Genomic DNA, 20,262 nt, shown 5'->3' on the forward strand with positions numbered 1-20,262 from the left:
CGACTCACAGAGTTGAAAATATGTTCACGTAAAAACTACACAGATGCATTCTTATAAACTCCTTTGGGTTGTGTGCATTCAATTAACAGAGTTGAACCTATTTTTTCATTGAGTAGTTTTGAATCTCTCTTTTTGTACATTCTCCAAGTGGATATTTGGAGCGCTGTGAGGACTACTGTGGAAAATCAAATACCTTCACATAAAAGCTACACAGAAACACTCTGAGAAACATCTTTGTGATATATGCATTCATCTCACAGAGTTCAACATTTCTTTTCATTGAGAAGTTTTGAAACACCCTTTTTGTAGAATCTGCAAGTGGAGATTTTGAGCCCTTGAGGCCAACTGTGGAAAATGGATTATTTTCACATAAAGACTACACAGAAGCATTCTGAGAAACTTAATTGTGAAGTGTGCATTCAACTCACAGAGTTGAACGTATCTTTTGGTTGGGCAGTTTTGAATCTCTCTTTTTTCAGAATCTGCAAGTGGATGTTTGGAGAGCTTTGTGGCCTATTGTGGAAAAGGAAATATCTTCACATGAAAACTACAAAGAAGCATTCTGAGAAACTTCTTTGTGAGGTATGCATTGAACTCACAGAGTTGAACTTATCTTCTCATTGAGTAGTTTTGAGTCTCTCATTTTGTAGAATCTGCACGTGGATATTTGGAGCCCTTTGCATCCTATGGTGGAAAAGGGAATATCTTCAAAAAAACTACACAGAAGCATTCAGAGAAACTTCTTTGTGATGTGTGCAATCAACTCGCAGAGTTGAACCTATCTTTTATTCAGCAGTTTTGAATCTCTGTTTTTGCAGAATCTGCAGATGGATATTTGGAGTCCTTTGAGGCCCACTGGTGAAAAGCAAATATCTTCACATAAAAACTACACAGAAGCATTTTGAAAAAATTTCTCAGGGATGTTTGCATTCAACTCACAGAGGTCAACATATCTTTTGATTGAGCAGTTTTGAATCTCTCTTTTTGTAGAATCTGCAAGTGGATATTTGGAGCCCTTTGAGCCCTCTGGTGGAAAGCAAAATATCTTCAAATAAAAGCTACACAGAAGCATTCTCAGAAAATTCTTTGTCATGTGTGCATTCATCTCACAGAGTTGAAACTTTCTTTTGATTGAGCAGTTCTGAGACACTCTTTTTGTAGAATCTGCAAGTGGATGATTGCATCCCTTTGAGGCCTATTGTGGAAAAGGAAAGATCTTCACATAAAAACTACTCAGAAGCATTCTGACAAACTTCTTTGTGATGCGTGCATTCAACTCAGAGAGGTGAACCTATCTTTTGATTGAGCAGATTATAATCTCTTTTTTTGTAGAATCCACTAATGGGTATTTGGAGCCATTTGTGCCCTACAGTGGAAAAGGAAATGTCTTCAAATAAAAAGTAGATAGAAGCATTCTGAGAAATTTCTTTGTGATGGGTGCATTTAACTCACAGATTTGAACCTTTCTTTTGATAGAGTAGTTTTGAAACACCCTTTTTGTAGTATCTGCAAGTGGATATTTGGAGCACTTTGAGGCCTATGGTGGAAAAGGAAATATCTTCACATAAACACTAGACAGAAGCATTCTCAGAAACATCTTTGTGACTTGTGTATTCAACTCACGGAGTTGAACCTTTCTTTTGATAGAGCAGTTTTGAAACACTCTTTTTGTAGAATCTGCACGTGGATATTTGGAGCGCTTTGAGGCCTATGGTGGAAAAGGAAATATCTTCACAAAAAAACAACACAAAAGCATTCTCAGAAACGTCTTTTGGACGTGTGCAGTCAACTCACAGAATTGAACATTTCTTTTGATAGAGCAGTTTTGAAACACTCTTTTTTGTACAATCTGTAAGTGCATATTTGGAGCACTTTGAAGCCTAAGGTGGAAAAGGAAATATCTTCACATAAAAACTAGACAGAAGCATTCTCAAAAACTTATTTGTGATGTGTGCATTCAACTCACAGAGTTGAACCTTTCTTTTGATAGAGCAGTTTTAAAACACTGTTTTTGTAGGAGCTGCAAGTGGATACTTGGAGAGCTTTGAGGACTGTGGTGGAAAAGGAAGTATCTTCACATAAAAACAAGACACAAGAATTCTCAGATACTTCTTTGTCATGTGTGATTTCAACTCACAGAGATGAACCTTTCTTTTGATAAAACCGTTTTGAAACACTCTTTTTGAGGAATCTGCAAGTGGAAATTTGGAGCTCTTTGAGGCCTATGGTGGAAAAGGAATATCTTCATATAAAAACTGGACATCAGCATTCTCAGAAACTTTTGGTGATGTGTGCTTTCAACTCGCAGAGTTGGGCCTTTCTTTTGATAGAGCAGTTTTGAAACACTCTTTCTGTAGAGTCTGCAATTGGATGTTTGGAGCGCTTTGAGTACTACAGTTGTAAAGGAAATATATTCACATAAAAACTAGACAGAAGCATTCTCAGAAACTTATTTGTGATGTGTGCATTCAACTCACAGAATTGAATCTTTCTTTAGATAGAGCTGTTTTGAAACACTCTTATTGTAGAGTATGCAAATGGATATTGGGAGCACTTTGAGGCCTATTCTGGAAAAGGAAATATCTTCACCTAAAAACTAGACAGAAGCATTCTCAGAAACTTCTTCCTGATGTGTGCATTCAACTCACAGAGTTGAACCATTCTTCTGATAGAGCAGTTTTGAAACTCTGTTTTTGTAAAATCTGCAAGTGCGTATTTTGTTCCCTTTGAGGTCTATGTTGGTAAAGGAAATACCTTCACATAAAAACTAGAAAGAATCATTCTCAGAAACTTCTTTGTGATGTGTGCATTCAACTCACAGAGTTGAACTGTTCTTTTGATAGAGCAGTTTTGAAACACTCTTTTTGTAGAATCTGCAAGTGGATATTTTGTTCCCTTTGAGGCCTATGTTGGAAAAGGAAATATCTTCACATAAAAACTGGACAGAAGCATTCTCATAAACTTCTTTGTGATGTGCACATTCAACTCACAGTGTTCAACCTTTCTTTTGATAGAGCAGTTTTGAAACACTCTTTTTGTACATTCTGCAAGTGGATATTTGGAGCGCTTTGAGGCCTATGGTGGAAAAGGAAATATCTTCACATAAAAACTAAACAGAAGCATTCTCCAAAACTTCTTTGTGATGTGTGCAATTAACGAACAGATTTGAACTTTTATTTTGATAGAGCAGTTTTGAAACACACTTTTTGAAGAATCTGCAAATGGATATTTTGTTCCCTTTGAGGCCTATGTTGGAAAACGAAATATATTCACATAGAAACAAGATCGAAGTATTCTCAGAAACTTCTTTGTGATGTGTGCATTCAACTCTCAGAGTTGAACTTTTCTTTTGATAGAGCAGTTTTGAAACACTCTTTTTGTAAAATCTGCAAGTGGATATGTGTAGCGCTTTGAGACCTATGGTGGAAACGGATATATCTACACATAAAAGATAGACAGAAGCATTCTCCAAAACTTCTTTGTGATTTTTGCATTCAACTGACAGAGTTGAACATTTCTTTTGATAGAGCAGTTTCTCTTTTCTTTTTTTCTTTTTTAATTAGTATTAAACTTTAAATTTTAGGGTGCATGTGCACAACGTGCAGGTTAGTTACATATGTATACAAGTGCCATGCTGGTGCTCCGCACCCACTTACTTGTCATCTATCATTAAGTATATCTCCCAATGCTATCCCTCCCCCCTTCCCCACCCCACAACTGTCCCCAGAGTGTGATGTTCCCCTTCCTGTGTCCATGTGTTCTCATTGTTCAGTTCCCACCTATGAGTGAGAATATGCTTTGTTTGGTTTTTTGTTCTTGTGATAGTTTACTGAGAATGATGATTTCCAATTTCATCCATGTCCCTACAAAGGACGTGAACTCATCATTTTTTATGGCTGCATAGTATTCCATGGTGTATATGTGCCACATTTTCTATATCCAGTCTATCATTGTTGGACATTTGTGTTGGTTCCAAGTCTTTGCTATTGTGAATAAAGTCACAGTAAACATACATGTGCATGTGTCTTTATAGCAGCATGATTTATAGTCCTTTGGGTATATACCCAGTAATGGGATGGCTGGGTCAAATGGTATTTCTAGTTCTAGATCCCTGAGGAATCGCCACACTGACTTCCACAATTGTTGAACTAGTTTACAGTCCCACCAACAGTGTAAAAGTGTTCCTATTTCTTCACATCCTCTCCAGCACCTGTTGTTTCCTGATTTTTAATGATTGCCATTCTAACTGGTGTGAGATGGTATCTCATTGTGGTTTTGATTTGCATTTCTCTGATGGCCAGTGATGATGAGAATTTTTTCATGTGTGTTTTGGCTGCATATATGTCTTCTTTTGAGAAGTGTCTGTTCATGTCATTCACCCACTTTTTGATGGTGTTGTTTGTTTTTTCTTGTAAATTTGTTTGAGTTCATTGTAGATTCTGGATATTAGCCCTTTGTCAGATGAATAGGTTGTGAAAATTTTCTCCCATGTTGTAGGTTGCCTGTTCACTCTGATGGTAGTTTCTTTTGCTGTGCAGAAGTTCTTTAGTTTAATTAGATCCCATTTGTCAATTTTGGCTTTGGTTGTCATTGCTTTTGGTGTTTTAGACATGAAGTCCTTGGCCATCCCTATGTCCTGAATGGTAATGACTATGTTTTCTTCTAGGGTTTTTATGGTTTTAAGTCTAATATTTAAGTCTTTAACCCATCTTGAATTGATTTTTGTATAAGGTGTAAGGAAGGGATCCACTTTCAGCTTTCTACATATGGCTAGCCAGTTTTTCCAGCACCATTTATTAAATAGGGAATCCTTTCCCATTGCTTGTTTTTCTCAGGTTTGTCAAAGATCAGATAGTTGTAGACATGTGGCATTATTTCTGAGGTCTCTGTTCTGTTCCATTGATCTCTATCTCTGTTTTGGTACCAGTACCATGCTGTTTTGGTTACTGTAGCCTTGTAGTATAGTTTGAAGTCAGGTAGTGTGATGCCTCCAGCTTTGTTCTTTTGGCTTAGGATTGACTTGGTGATGCGGGCTCTTTTTTGGTTCCATATGAACTTTAAAGTAGTTTTTTTTCAATTCTGTGAAGAAAGTCTTCGGTAGCTTGATGGGGATGGCATTGAATCTGTAAATTACCCTGGGCCTTATGGCCATTTTCACGATATTGATTCTTCCTACCCACTCCCATTCAACACAGTGTTGAAAGTTCTGGCCAGGGCAATTAGGCAGGAGAAGGAAATAAAGGGTATCCAATTAGGAAAAGAGGAAGTCAAATTGTCCCTGTTTGCAGACGACATGATTGTATATCTAGAAAACCCCATTGTCTCAGCCCAAAATCTCCTTAAGTTGAAAAGCAACTTCAGCAAAGTCACAGGACACAAAATCAATGTAAAAAAATCAAAAGCATTCTTACACACCAAAAACAGACAAACAGAGAGCCAAATCATGAGTGAACTCCCATTCATAATTGCTTCAAAGAGAATAAAATACCTAGGAATCCAACTTACAAGGGAGGTGAAAGACCTCTACAAGGAGAACCACAAACCACTACTCAAGGAAATAAAAGAGGATACAAACAAATTGAAGAACATTCCATGCACATGCTTAGGATAGAGGAGTTGTCAAACACTCGTTTTGTAGAATCTGCAAATGGATATTTGGTTCCTTTTGAGGCCTATGTTGGAAAAGAAAATATCTTCACATCAAAAATAGACAGAAGCATTCTCAGAAACTTCTTTGTGATGTGTGCATTCATCTCAAGGAGTTGAAACTTTCTCTTGATAGAGCAGTTTTGAAACACTCATTTTGTAGAATATGGAAGTGGATATTTGGAGCACTTTGAGTCCTATAGGAAATAACTTCATATAAAAACAAGACAGAAACATTCTCAGAAACTTCCTTGTAATGGGTGCATTCAACTCACAGAGTTGAACATTTCTTTTGACACAGCAGTTGTGAAACACCATTTTGGTAGAATCTGCAAGGGGATAGTTTGTTCCCTTTGAGGTCTATGTTGGAAAAAGGAATGTCTTCACATAAAAAAAGACAGAAGCATTCTCAGAAACTTTTTTGTGATGTGTGCATTCAACTCACAGAGTTGAACCTTTCTTTTGATAGAGCAGTTTTGAAACACTCTCTTTGTCCAATTTGCAAGTCGATATTTGGAGCGCTTTGAGGCCTATGGTGGAAAAGGAAATATCTTCACATAAAAACTAGAGAGAAGCATTCTCAGAAACTCTTTTGTGATGTGCACATTCAACTCACAAAGATGGATCTTTCCTTTGATACAGCTGTTTTCAAACACTCTTTTTGTAGAATCTGCAAATGGGCATTTTGAGTGCTTTGAGGCATATGATGGAAAAGGAATTATCTTCACATAATAACTAGGCAGAAGCATTCTCAGAAACTTGATTGTAATGTGTGCATTCAACTCACAGAGTTGAACCTTTCTTTTCATAGAGCAGTTTGAACAACTCTTTTTGGAGAATCTGCAGGTGGATATTTTGTTCCCTGTGAGGTCTATGTTGGAAAACGAAATATCTTCACATAAAAACAAGACAGAAGCATTCTCAGAAACTTCTTTGTGATGTGTGCATTCAACTCAGAGAGTTGAACATTTCTTTTGATACAGCTCTTTTCAAACACTCCTTTGTAGAATCTGCAAGTGGATATTTTGTTCCCTTTGAAAACCTATGTTGGAAAAGGAAATACGTTCACATAAAAACTACACAGAAGATTTCTCAGAAACTTCTTTTTGTTGTGTGCATTCAGCTCACAGAGTTGAACATTTCTTTTGATACAGCAGTTTTGAAACACTCTTTTTTTAGAATCTGCAAGTGGATATATGGAGCACTTTGAGGCCTATGGTAGACAAGGAAATACCTTCATATAAAAAATAGACAGAAGCATTCTCAGGAACTACTTAGTGATGTGTGCATTCAACTCACAGAGTTGAACCTTTCTTTGATAGAGCAGTTCTGAAACACTCTTTTTATAGAATCTGCAAGTAGATATATGGAGCGCTTTGAGGCCTTCAGTGGAAATGGGAATATCTTCACATAAATTCTAGACAGAAAACATTCTTAGCAATTCCTTTTTGATGTGCACACTCAACAAACAGAGTTGAACCTTTCTTTTGATAGAGCAGTTTTGAAACACTCTTTTTGTAGAATATGCAAGAGGATATTTGGAGGGTTTTGAGGCCTCCTGTGGAAACGGGAATATCTTCACCTAAAAACTAGACAGAAGCATTCTCAAAAACTTCTTTGTGTTGTGTGCATTCAACACACAGGGTTGAACCTTCCATTCGATAGATGATGTGTGCATTCAACTCACACATTTGAACACGCCTTTTCATAGAGCAGTTTTGAAACACTCTTTTTGTAATATCTGCAACTGGATATTTGGGCTGGTTTGAGGCTTTCATTGGAAATGGCAATATCTTCACATAAAATTAGACAGAACCATTCTCAGAAACTTCTTTGTGATGGGAACATTAAACACTCAGTGTTGAACATTTCCTTTAATAGAGTATCTTTGAGACACCCTTTTAATAGCATCTGCAAGTTGATATTTGGACCGCTTTGAGGCCTTCTTTGGAAACGGGAATATCACCACCTGAAAACTAGAGAGGAGCATTCGCAGTAACTTCTTTGTGATTTCTTCATTGAACACACAGAGGAGAAGCTTCCTTTTGATAGAACAGTTTGGAAACGGTCTTTTTGTAAAATCTTCAAGTGGATATATTGAGCGCATTGAGGCCTTCAGCGGAAAGGGGAATATCTTCACATAAAAACTAGACAAAATCATTCTCAGAAACTTCTTTGAGATGTGTGCATTCAGCTCACAGAGTTGAAACTTCCTTTTGATAGAGTAGTTATGAAACAATCTTTTTTTAGAATCTGCAAGTGGATATATGGTTCGCTTTGAGGCCTATGGAAGAAAAGGAAATATCTTCATATAAAAACTAGACAGAAGCATTCTTAGAAACTACTTAGGGATGTGTGCATTCAACTCTCAGAGCTGAACCTTTCTTTTGATAGAGCAGTTTTTAAACACTAGTTTTGTAGAATCCGCAAGTGGATACATGGAGCACTTTGAGGCCTATGGAAGAAAAGGAAATATCTTCATATAATAAGTAGACAGAAGCATCCTAAGAAACTATTTGTGATGTGTGCTTTCAACTCACAGAGTTGAACCTTCTTTTGATAGAGCAGTTTTGAAACACTCCTTTTGTATAATCTGCAAGTGGACATTTGGAGCACTTTGAGGCCTTCAGTGGAAACAGGATTATCTTCATATAAAAACTAGACAGAAGCATTCTCAGAAACTTCTTTGTGATGTGTGCACTTAACTCACAGAGTTGAACCTTTCTTTTGATAGAGCAGATCTGAAACACTCTTTTTGTAGAATCTGCTAGTGGATGTTTGGAGGGTATTGAGGCCTACGGTGGCAAGGGGAATATCTTCACTTAAAAACTAGATAGAAGCATTCACAGAAACTTCTTTGTGATGTGTGCCTTCAGCTAACAGACTTGAAGTTTCCTTTTGATAGAGCAGTTTTGAAACACTCTTTTTGTAGAATCTGCAAGAGGATATTTGGAGCGCTTTGAAGTCTTCATTGGAAACGGGAATATCTTCACATAAAAATTACACAAAAGCATTCTCAGAAATTTCTTTGTGATGTGTGCTTTCAACTCACAGAGATGAATCTTTCTTTTGATAGTGAAGTTTTGAAACACTCTTTTTAAAGAATCTGCAAGTTCATATTTGCATCGTTTTGAGGCTTATGGTAGAAAAGGAAATATCTTCATATAAAAACTAGACAGAAGCATTCTCAGAAACTTCTTTGTGATGTGTGCATTCAACTCCCAATTTGAACCTTTCATTTGATAGAGCAGTTTTGAAACACTTTTTGTAGAATCTGCAGGTGGATATGTAGAGTGCTTTGTAGACTTCTTTGGAAATGGGAATATCTTCAGATAAAACCTAGACAGAAGCATTCTCAGAAACTTCTTTGTGATGTGTGCATTCAACTCACAGAGTTGAATCTTCCTTTTGATAGAGCAGTTTTGAAACACTCTTTTTAAAGAATCTGCAAGTTCATATTTGCATCGCTTTGAGGCTTATGGTAGAAAAGGAAATATCTTCATATAAAATCTAGACAGAAGCATTCTCAAAAACTACTTTGTGATATGTGCATTCTACATATATAGTTGAAACTTTCTTTTGGTAGAGCAGTTTTGAAACAGCCTTTCTGTAGAATCTTCAAGTGGGCATTTGGAGGGCTTTGAAGACCATTGTGGATAAGGAAATAGCTTCACATAAAAAGTAGACACAAGTATAATCAGAAACTTCATTTTGATGAGTGCATTCAACTCACAAAGTAGAACCTTATTTTTGATAGAGCAGTTTTGAAACACTCTTTTTGTAGAATCTGCAAGTGGATATTTGGAGGGCTTTGAAGCTTTCATGGAAAACGGGGATATCTTCACATAAAAACTAGACAGAAGCATTCTCAGAAACCGCTTTGTGATGTGTGCATTCAGCTCACATAGTTGAACCTTCCTTTTGATAGAGCAGTTTTGAAACACTCTTTTTGTAGAATGTGCATGTAGATATTTGGAGCGAATTGAAGCCTTTGATGGAAACGGTAATATCTTCGCACAAAAACTAGATAGAAGCATTCTGAGAACCTACTTTGTGATGTGTGCATTCAACTCACAAAGTTGAATGTTCCTTTTGATAGAGCACTTTTGAAACACTCTTTTTGTAGAATTTGAATGTGGATATTTGGAGCAAATTGAAGCCTTCTTTGGAAATGGTAATATCTTTATATAAAAACTAGACAGAAACATTCTCAGAAACTTCTTTGTGATGTGTGCATTCAACTCACAGAGCTGAACCTTCCCTTAGATGGAGGAGTTTTGAAACACTCTTTTTGTAGAATCTGCAAGTGGAAATTTGGACTGCTTTGTGTCCTATGGTAGAACAGGAAAAATCTTCATATAAAATCTACACTGAAGCTTCTCAGAAACCACTTTGTGATGACTGCATTATACTCCCAGAATTGAACCTTTCCTTTAATAGAGCAGTTTAGAAACACTCTTTTTGTAGAATCTGCATGTGGACATTTTGAGTACTTTGAAGCCTCCGTTGGAAACATGAATATCTTCACATAAAAACAAGACAGAAACATTCTCAGAAACTTCTTTGTGATGTGTGCATTCAACTCCCAGATTGAACCTTTCTTTTGATAGAGCAGTTTTGCAGCACTCTTTTTGTAGAATCTGCAGGCGGATATTTAGAGCACTATGAAGACTTCTTTGGAAACGGAAATATCTTCAGATATAAACTAGACAGAAGCATACTCAGAAACTTCTTTGTGATGTGTGCATTCAGCTCACAGATTTGAACCTTCCTTTTGATAGAGCAGTTTTGAAACAGTCTTTTTGAAGAATCCGTAAGTGGATATTTGCATCGCTTTGAGGCTAATGGTAGAAAAGGAAATATCTTCATACAAAAACTAGACAGAAGCATTCTCAGAAACTACCTTGTGATGTGTCCATTCTACTCTCAGAGTTGAAACTTTCTTCTGATAGAGCAGTTTTGAAACAGTCTTTGTGAAGAATCTTCAAGTGGGCATTTGGAGGGTTTGGGGGCTATTGTGGATAAGCAAATATCTTCACATAAAAAGTAGACAGAAGTATTCTCAGAAACTTAATTTTAATGTGTGCATTCAACTCACAAAGTAGAACCTTACTTTTGATAGAGCAGTTTTGAAACACTCTTTTTGTAGAATCTGCAAGTGGGTATTTGGAGCACTTTGAAGCTTTCGTTGAAAACGGGAATATCTTAACATAAAAACTAGACAGAAGCATCCCAGAAACTTCTTTCTGATGTGTGCATTCAACTCACAGAGCTGAACTTTCCTTTTGATAGAGGAGTTTTGAAACACTCTTTTTGTAGCATCTGCAGGTGGATATTTGGAGCGCTTTGAAGCCTTTGTTGGAAACTGGAATATCTTCACATAAAAACTAGACAGAAGCATTCTCACAAACTTCTTTGTAATGTGTGCAATCAACTCACAGAGTTGAACCTTCCTTTTGATAGAGCAGTTTTGAAACACTTTTTTTTGCACAATCTGCAGTAGGATATTTTGAGCTCTTTGAAACCTTCATTGGAAATGGGAATATCTTCACATAAAAATTAGACAGAAGCATTCTCAGAAACTGTTTTGTGATGTGTGCATTCAACTCACAGATTTCAATGCTCCTTTTGATAGAGCAGTTGTGAAACACTCTGTGGAACCTAAAATTGGGTATTTGGAGCACTTTGAGGACCCCGGTAGAAAAGGAAATATCTTCAGATGAAAACTAGACAGAAGCATTCTCAGAAACAACTTTGTGATGTCTGCATTCTACTCCCATAGTTAAACCTTTCTTTTGATAAACAAGTCTGGAAACACAATTTTTGTCGAAACTGCAAGTGGACATTGGGAGCGCTTTGAAGGCTATGGTGGAAAAGGAAATATCTTCACATAAAAACTAGACGGAATCATTGTCAGAAACTTCTTTGTGATGTGTTCATTCAACGCACATAGTTGAACTTTCCCTTTGATAAAGCAGTTTGGAAACACTTTTTTGTACCGTCTGCAGGAGGATATTTGGAGCTCTTTGAATCCTTGTTGGAAACGGGAATATCTTCACATAATACTAGAAAGAAGCATTCTCAGAAACCACTTTGTGATGTGTGCATTCAACTCACACAGTTGAACCTTCCCTTTCATAGAGCAGTTTTGAAACACTCTTTTTGTGGAATGTGCATGTAGATATTTGGAGCGAATTGAAGCCTTCGTTGGAAACGGGAATATCTTCACATAAAAACTAGATAGAAACATTGTCAGAAACTTCTTTGTGATGTGTGCATTCAACTCACAGAACTGAACCTTCCTTTAGATAGAGGAGTTTTGAAACACTCTTTTTGTAGAATCTGCATTTACATATTTGGAGCACCTTGAAGTCTTCGTTGGAAATGCTAATATCTTAACATAAAAATTAGACAGAACCATTCTCAGAAATTTCTTTGTGATGTGTGCATTCAACTCACAGAGTTGAACCTTCCTTTTGATAGAGCAGTTTTGAAACAGTCTTTTTGTAGAATCTGGAGGCGGATATTTAGAGTGCTTTGAAGCCTTCTTTGGAAATGGGATTATCTTCACATAAAAACTAGAAAGAAGCATTCTCAGAAACTTCTTTGTGATGTGTGCATTCAACTCACAGCGTTGAAACTTCCTTTTGCTAGAGCAGTTTTGAAACACTCTTTTTGAAGAATCTGAAAGTGCTTAATTGCAGCACTTTGAGGCTTAAGGTAGAAAAGGAAATATCTTCATATAAAAACTAGACAGAAGCATTCTCAGAAACTACTTTGTGATGTGTGCATTCTACTCACATAGTTGAAATTTTCTTCTGATACTGCAGTTTTGAAACAGTCTTTTTGAGGAATCTTCAAGTGGGCATTTTGAGGGCTTTGGGGACTATTGTGGATAAGGAAATATCTTCACATGAAAAGTAGACAGAAGTATTCTCAGAAACCTCATTTTGATGGGTGCATTCAACTAACAAAGTAGAACCTTACTTTTATAGAGCAGTTTTGAAACACTCTTTTTGTAGACTCTGCAAGTGGATATTTGGAGCGCTTTGAAGCCTTCATTGGAAACGGGAATATCTTCCCATTAGAACTAGACAGAAGCATTCTCAGAAACTTCTTTGTGATGTGTGCATTCTACTCACATAGTTGAAATTTTCTTCTGATACTGCAGTTTTGAAACAGTCTTTTTGAGGAATCTTCAAGTGGGCATTTTGAGGGCTTTGGGGACTATTGTGGGTAAGGAAATATCTTCACATGAAAAGTAGACAGAAGTATTCTCAGAAACCTCATTTTGATGGGTGCATTCACCTAACAAAGTAGAACCTTACTTTTATAGAGCAGTTTTGAAACACTCTTTTTGTAGACTCTGCAAGTGGATATTTGGAGCGCTTTGAAGCCTTCGTTGGAAACGGGAATATCTTCCCATTAAAACTAGACAGAAGCATTCTCAGAAACTTCTTTGTGATGTGGGCATTGAACTCACGGAGCTGAACCTTCCTTTTGATTGAGCAGTTTTGAAAAACTCTTCCTTTATAATCTGCCGGTGGATATTTGGAGTGCTTTGAAGCCTTCGTTGGAAACGGGAGTATCGTCACTTTAAAAATAGACAGAAGTATTCTCAGAAACTTCTTTGTGATTTGTGCATTCAACTCACAGAGTTGAAGCTTCCTTTTGATAGAGCAGTTTTGAAACACTCTTTTTGCACAATCTGCAGGAGGATATTTGGAGCTCTTTGAATGCTACATTGGAAATGGGAATATCATCACCTAAAAACTAGAAAGAAGCATTCTCTGAAACCACTTTGTGATGTGTGCATTCACCTCACAGAGTTGAACTTTCCTTTTGAAAGAGCAGTTTTGAAACCCTCTTTTTGTACAATCTGCAAGTGGATATTTGGAGCAAATTGAAGCCTTCTTTGGAAATGGGAATATCTTAAAATTAAAAATTAGACAGAAGCATTCTCAGAAACTACTTTGTGATGTGTGCATTCAACTCACAGAATTGAACCTTCCTTTTGATATAGCAGTTTTGAAACACTCTTTTTTTAGAATCTGCAAGTGGATATTTGGAGCACATTTAGGCCTATGGTAGAAAAGGAAATATCTTCACATAAAAACTAGACAGAAGCATTCTCAGAAACGAATTTGTGATGTGTGCATTCAACTCCCATAGTTGTACCTTTCTTTTGATAGAGCAGTCTGGAAACACTCTGTTTGTAAAATCTGCAAATGGACATTTGGAGCGCTTTGAAGGCTATGGTGGAAAAGGGAATATCTTCACATTAAAACTAGACAGAAGCATTCTCAGAAACTTCTTTGTGATGTGTGCATTCAACTCCCAGACTGAACCTTTCTTTTGTTAGAGCAGTTTTGGAACACTCCTTTTGTAGAATCTGCAGGAGGATATTAAAAGCGCTTTGAAGCATTCTTTGGAAACGGGAATATCTTCACATAAAACCTAGAGAGAAGCATTCTCAGAAACTTCTTTGTGATGTGTCCATTCAACTCATAGAGTTGATAGAGCAGTTTTGACAGAGCAGTTTTGAAACACTCTTTTTAAAGAATCTGCAAGTTCATATTTGCAGCGCTTTGAGGCTTATGGTAGAAAAGGAAATATCTTCATATAAAAACTAGACAGAAGCATTCTCAGAAACGACTTTGTGATGTTTGCATTCTACACAGAAAGTTGAAACTTTCTTTTGATAGAGCAGTTTTGAAACAGTCTTTCCGAAGAATCTTCAAGTGGGCATTTCAAGGGCTTTGAGGACCATTGTGGAAAACGAAATATCTTCACATAAAAAGTAGACAGAAGTATAATCAGAAACTTCATTTTGATGTGTACGTTCAACTCACAAAGTAGACCCTTACTTTTGATAGAGAAGTTTTGAAACACTCTTTTTGTAGAATCTGCAATTGGATATTTGGAGCGCTTTCAGGCCTCTGGTAGAAAAGGAAATATCTTCACATAAAAGCTAGACAGAAGCATTCTCAGAAACGACTTTGTGATGTGTGTATTCTACTCCCATAGTTGAACATTTCTTTTGCTAGAGCAGCCTGGAAACAATCTTCTTGTAGAATCTGCAAGTGGACATTTGGAGCGCTTTGAAGGCTGTGGTTGAAAAGGTAATATCTTCACATAAAAACTAAATGGAAGCATTCTCAGAAACTTTTTGTGATGTGTGCATTCAACTCACAGAGCTGAACCTTCCTTTTCATAGACCAGTTTTGAACCACTCTTTATGTAGAATCCGCATTTAGATATTTGGAGCGCTTTGAAGACTTCATTGGAATCGCGAATATCTTCACATAAAAACTAGACAGAACCATTCTCAGAAACATCTTTGAGATGTGTGCATTCAACTGACAGAGCTGAACCTTTCTTTTGATAGTGCAGTTTTGAAACACTCTTTTTAAAAAATCTGCAGTTGGACATTTGGAGCTCTTTTAGGCAATCGGTTGAAAAGGAAATATCTTCACATTAAAACTAGACAGAAGCATTCTCAGAAACTCCTTTATGATGTCTGCATTCAACTCACAGAGTTGAACCTTCCTTTTGATAGAGCAGTTTTGAAACACTCTTTTTGTAGAATCTGGAGGCGAATATTAGGGTGCTTTGAGGCCTTCTTTGGGAACAGGATTATCTTCACATAAAAATTAGACAGAAGCATTCTCAGAAACTTCTTTGTGATGTGTGCATTCAACTCACAGCGTTGAACCTTCCTTTTGAGAGCAGCTTTGAAACACTCTTTTTGAAGAATCTGCAAGTGCATAATTGCAGCACTTTCAGACTTATGGTAGAAAAGGAAATATCTTCATATAAAAACTAGACAGAAGCATTCTCAGAAACTACTATGTGATGTGTGCATTCTACTCACAGAGTTGAAATTTTCTTCTGATAGAGCAGATTTGAAACAGTCTTTCTGAAGGGCTTTGGGGACTATTGTGGATAAAGAAATATCTTCACATAGAAACTAGACAGAAGTGTTCTCAGAAACTTCATTTTTATGTGTGCATTCAACCCCAAAAGTAGAACCTTACTTTTATAGAGCAGTTTTGAAACACTCTTTTTGTAGAATCTGCAAGTGGACATTTGGAGCGCTTTGAAGATTTCCTTGGAAACAGGAATATCTTCACATAAAAACTAGACAGAAGCATTCTCAGAAACTTCTTTTTGATGCGAGCATTGAACTTACGGAGCTGAAACTTCCTTTTGATTGAGCAGTTTTGAAAAACTGTTTTTGTAGAATCTGCAGGTGGATATTTGGGGCTCTTTGAATCCTTCATTGGAAACGGGAATATCTTCACATAAAAACTAGAAAGAAGCATTCTCAGAAACCAGTTTGTGATGTGTGCATTCAACTCACAGAGCTGAACCTTCCCTTAGATGGAGGAGTTTTGAAACACTCTTTTTGTAGAATCTGCAAGTGGAAATTTGGACTGCTTTGAGACCTACAGTAGAACAGGAAAAATCTTCATATAAAATCTACACTGAAGCATTCTCAGAAAGCACTTTGTGATGACTGCATTCTACTCCCAGAGTTGAACCTTTCTTTTAAAAGAGCAGTTTAGAAACACTCTTTTTGTAGAATCTGCATGTGGACATTTGGAGCACTTTGAAGCCTCCGTTGGAAACATGAATATCTTCACATAAAAACTAGACAGAAACATTCTCAGAAACTTCTTTGTGATGTGTGCATTCAACTCACTGATTTCAACCTTCTTTTTGATAGAGCAGTTTTGAAACACTCTTTTTGTAGAATCTGCAGGTGCACATCTGGAGCTCTTTGGGGCCTCCTGTGGAAAAGGATATACCTTCATATTAAAACTAGACAGAAGCATTCTGAGAAACTTCTTTGTGATGAGTGCATTCAACTCAAAGAGTTGAAGTTTCATTTTGATAGAGCAGTTTTGAAACACTCTTTTTGTAGAATCTGCAGGTGTATATTTGGAGGGCTTTGAAACCTTCATTGGAAACTGGAATATCTTCACATAAAAATTACACAGAAACATTCTCAGAAATTTCTTTGTGATGTGTGCTTTCATCTTACAGAACTGAACCTTTCTTTTGATAGTGCAGTTTTGAAACACTCTTTTTATAGAATCTGAAGTTGGACATTTGGAACTCTTTTAGGCTTTCAGTGGAAAAGGAAATATCTTCACATTAAAACTAGACAGAAGCATTCTCAGAAACTTCTTTGTGATGTGTGCATTCAACACACATATTTGAATCTTCCTTTCAATAGAGCAGTTTTGAAACACTCTTTTTGAAGAATCCGCCAGTGGATATTTGCAGCGCTTTGAGGCTTATGGTAGAAAAGGAAATATCTTCATGCAAAAACTAGACAGAAGCATTCACAGAAACTACTTTGTGATGTGTCCATTCTACTCTCAGAGTTGAAACTTTCTTCTGATAGAGCAGATTGGAAACAGTCTTTGTGAAGAATCTTCAAGTGGGCATTTGGAGGGCTTTGAGGGCTATTGTCGAAAAGGAAATATCTTCACATAAAAAGTAGACAGAAGTATTCTCATAAAATTCATTTTGATGTGTGCATTCAACTCACAAAATAGAACTTTACTTTCAATACAGCAATTTTGAAGCACTCTTTTTGTAGAATCTGCAAGTGGATATTTGTAGTGCTTCGAAGCTTTCATTGAAGACTGGAATATCTTCACATAAAAACTAGATGGAAGCATTCTCAGAAACTTCTTTCTGTTGTGTGCATTGAACCCACAGAGCTGAACTTTTCTTTTTATAGAACAGTTTTGAAACACTCTTTTTGTGTTTCAAAAAATATCCAGCAGGTGGATATTTAGAGCGCTTTGAAGCCTTTGTTGGAAACGGGAATATCTTCACATAAAAACTAGACAGAAGCATTCTCAAAAACTTCTTTGTGATGTGTGCATTCAACTTACAGAATTGAACCTTCCTTTTGATAGAGCAGTTTTGAAACACTCTTTTTGTACAATCTGCAGTAGGATATTTTGAGCTCTTTGAAGACTTCGTTGGAAATGGGAATATCTTCACATAAAAACTAGACAGAAGCATTCTCAGAAACTACTTTGTGATGTGTGCATTCAACTCACAGATTTGAACGTTCCTTTTGATAGAACAGTTTTGAAACACTCTGTTTGTAGAATCTAAAAGTGGGTATTTTGAGCGCATTGAGGCCTCTGGTAGAAAAGGAAATATCTTCAGATAAAAACTAGACAGAAGCATTCTCAGAAGCGACTTTGTGATGTGTGCATTCTACTCCCATAGTTGAACCTTTCTTTTGATAGAGCAGTCTGGAAACACTCTTTGTCAAATCTGCAAGTGGACATTTGGAGCGCTTTGAAGGCCATGGTGGAAAAGGAATTATCTTCACATAAAAACTAGACGGAAGCATTCTCAGAAACTTCTTTGTGTTGTGTTCATTCAACTCACATAGTTGAACTTTGCTTTTGATAGAGCAGTTTGGAAGCCCTTTTTTGTACAGTCTGCAGGAGGATATTTGGAGCTCTTTGAATCCTTCTTTGGAAACGGGAATATCTTCATGTAAATACTAGAAAGAAGCATTCTCAGAAACCACTTTGTGATGTGTGCATTCAACTCACACAGTTGAACCTTCCTTTTGATAGAGCAGCTTGGAAACACTCTTTTTGTAGAATGTGCATATAGATATTTGTAGCGAATAGAAGCCTTCATTTGAAACGGGAGTATCTTCACCTAAAAACTAGATGGAAGCATTGTCAGAAAGTCCTTTGTGATGTGTGCATTCAACTCACAGAACTGAACCTTCCTTTAGATAGAGAAGTTTTGAAACACTCTTTTTGTAGAATCTGCATTTACATATTTGGAGCGCTTTGAAGTCTTCGTTGGAAACGCAAATATCTTCACATAAAAACTAGACAGAGCCATTCTCAGAAAATTATTTGTGATGTGTGCATTCAACTCACAGAGTTGAATCATCTTTTTGATACAGCAGTTTTGAAACACTCTTTTTGTAGAATCTGGAGGCGCATATTTAGAGCGCTTTGAAGCCTTCTTAGGAAACGGGATTATCTTCACATAAAAACTAGACAGCTTTCTACATATGGCTAGCCAGTTTTCCCAGGACCATTTATTAAAGAGGGTATCCTTTCCCCATTGCTTGTTTTTCTCAGGTTTGTCGAAGATCAGATAGTAGTAGATATGTGGCGTTATTTCTGAGGGCTCTGTTCTGTTCCGTTGATCTATATCTCTGTTTTGGTACCAGTACCATGCTGTTTTGGTTACTGTAGACTTGTAGTACGGTTTGAAGTCAGGTAGTGTGCTGCCTCCAGCTTTGTTCTTTTGGCTTAGGATTGACTTGGTGATGAGGGCTCTTTTTTGGTTCCATATGAACTTTAAAGTAGTTTTTTCCAATTCTGTGAAGAAAGGCATTGGTAGCTTGATGGGGATGGCATTGAATCTGCAAATTACCTTGGGCAGTATGGCCATTTTCACGATATTGATTCTTCCTACCCATGAGCATGGAATGTTCTTCCATTTGTTTGTGTCCTCTTTTATATCCTTGAGTAGTGGTTTGTAGTTCTCCTTGAAGAGGTCCTTCACATCCCTTGTAAGTTGGATTCCTAGGTATTTTATTCTCTTTGAAGCAATTGTGAATGGGAGTTCACTCATAATTTTGCTCTCTGCTTGTCTGTTGCTGGTGTATAAGAATGCTTGTGATTTTTGTACATTGATTTTGTATCCTGAGACTTTGCTGAAGTTGCTTATCAGCTTGAGGAGATTTTGGGCTGAGACAATGGGGTTTTCTAGATATACAATCATGTCGTCTGCAAACAGGGACCATTTGACTTCCTCTTTTCCTAATGGAATACGCTTTATTTCCTTCTCCTGCCTAATTGCCCTGGCCAGAACTTCCAACACTATGTTGAATAGGAGTGGTGAGAGAGGGCATCCCTGTCTTGTGCCAGTTTTCAAAGGGAATGCTTCCAGTTTTTCCCATTCAGTATGATATTGCCGGTGGGTTTGTCATAGATAGCTCTTATTATTTTGAAATATGTCCCATCAATACCTAATTTATTGAGAGTTTTTAGCATGAAGGGTTGTTGAATTTTGTCAAAGGGCTTTTCTGCATCTATTGAGATAATCATATGGTTTTTGCCTTTGGTTCTGTTTATATGCTGGATTATATTTATTGATTTGCATATATTGAACGAGCCTTGCATCCCAGGGATGAAGCCCACTTGATCATGGTGGATAAGCTTTTTGATGTGCTGATGGATTCGTTTTGCCAGTATTTTATTGAGGATTTTTGCATCAATGTTCATCAAGGTTATTGGTCTAAAATTCTCTTTTTTTGAAAGCTGAAACTGGATCCCTTCCTTACACCTTATACAAAAATCAATTCAAGATGGATTAAAGACTTAAACGTTAGACCTAAAAATATAAAAACCCTAGAAGAAAACCTAGGCATTACCATTCAGGACACAGGCATGGGCAAGGACTTCATGTCTAAAATACCAAAAGCAATGGCAACAAAAGACAAAATTGACAAATGGGATCTAATTAAACTAAAGAGCTTCTGCACAGCATAAAACACTACCATCAGAGTGAACATGCAACCTACAAAATGGGAGAAAATTTTCACAA

Source organism: Pan paniscus, chromosome 6 (genome assembly GCF_029289425.2).
Source record: "Pan paniscus chromosome 6, NHGRI_mPanPan1-v2.0_pri, whole genome shotgun sequence".
Classification (NCBI taxonomy): Eukaryota; Metazoa; Chordata; class Mammalia; order Primates; family Hominidae; genus Pan; species Pan paniscus.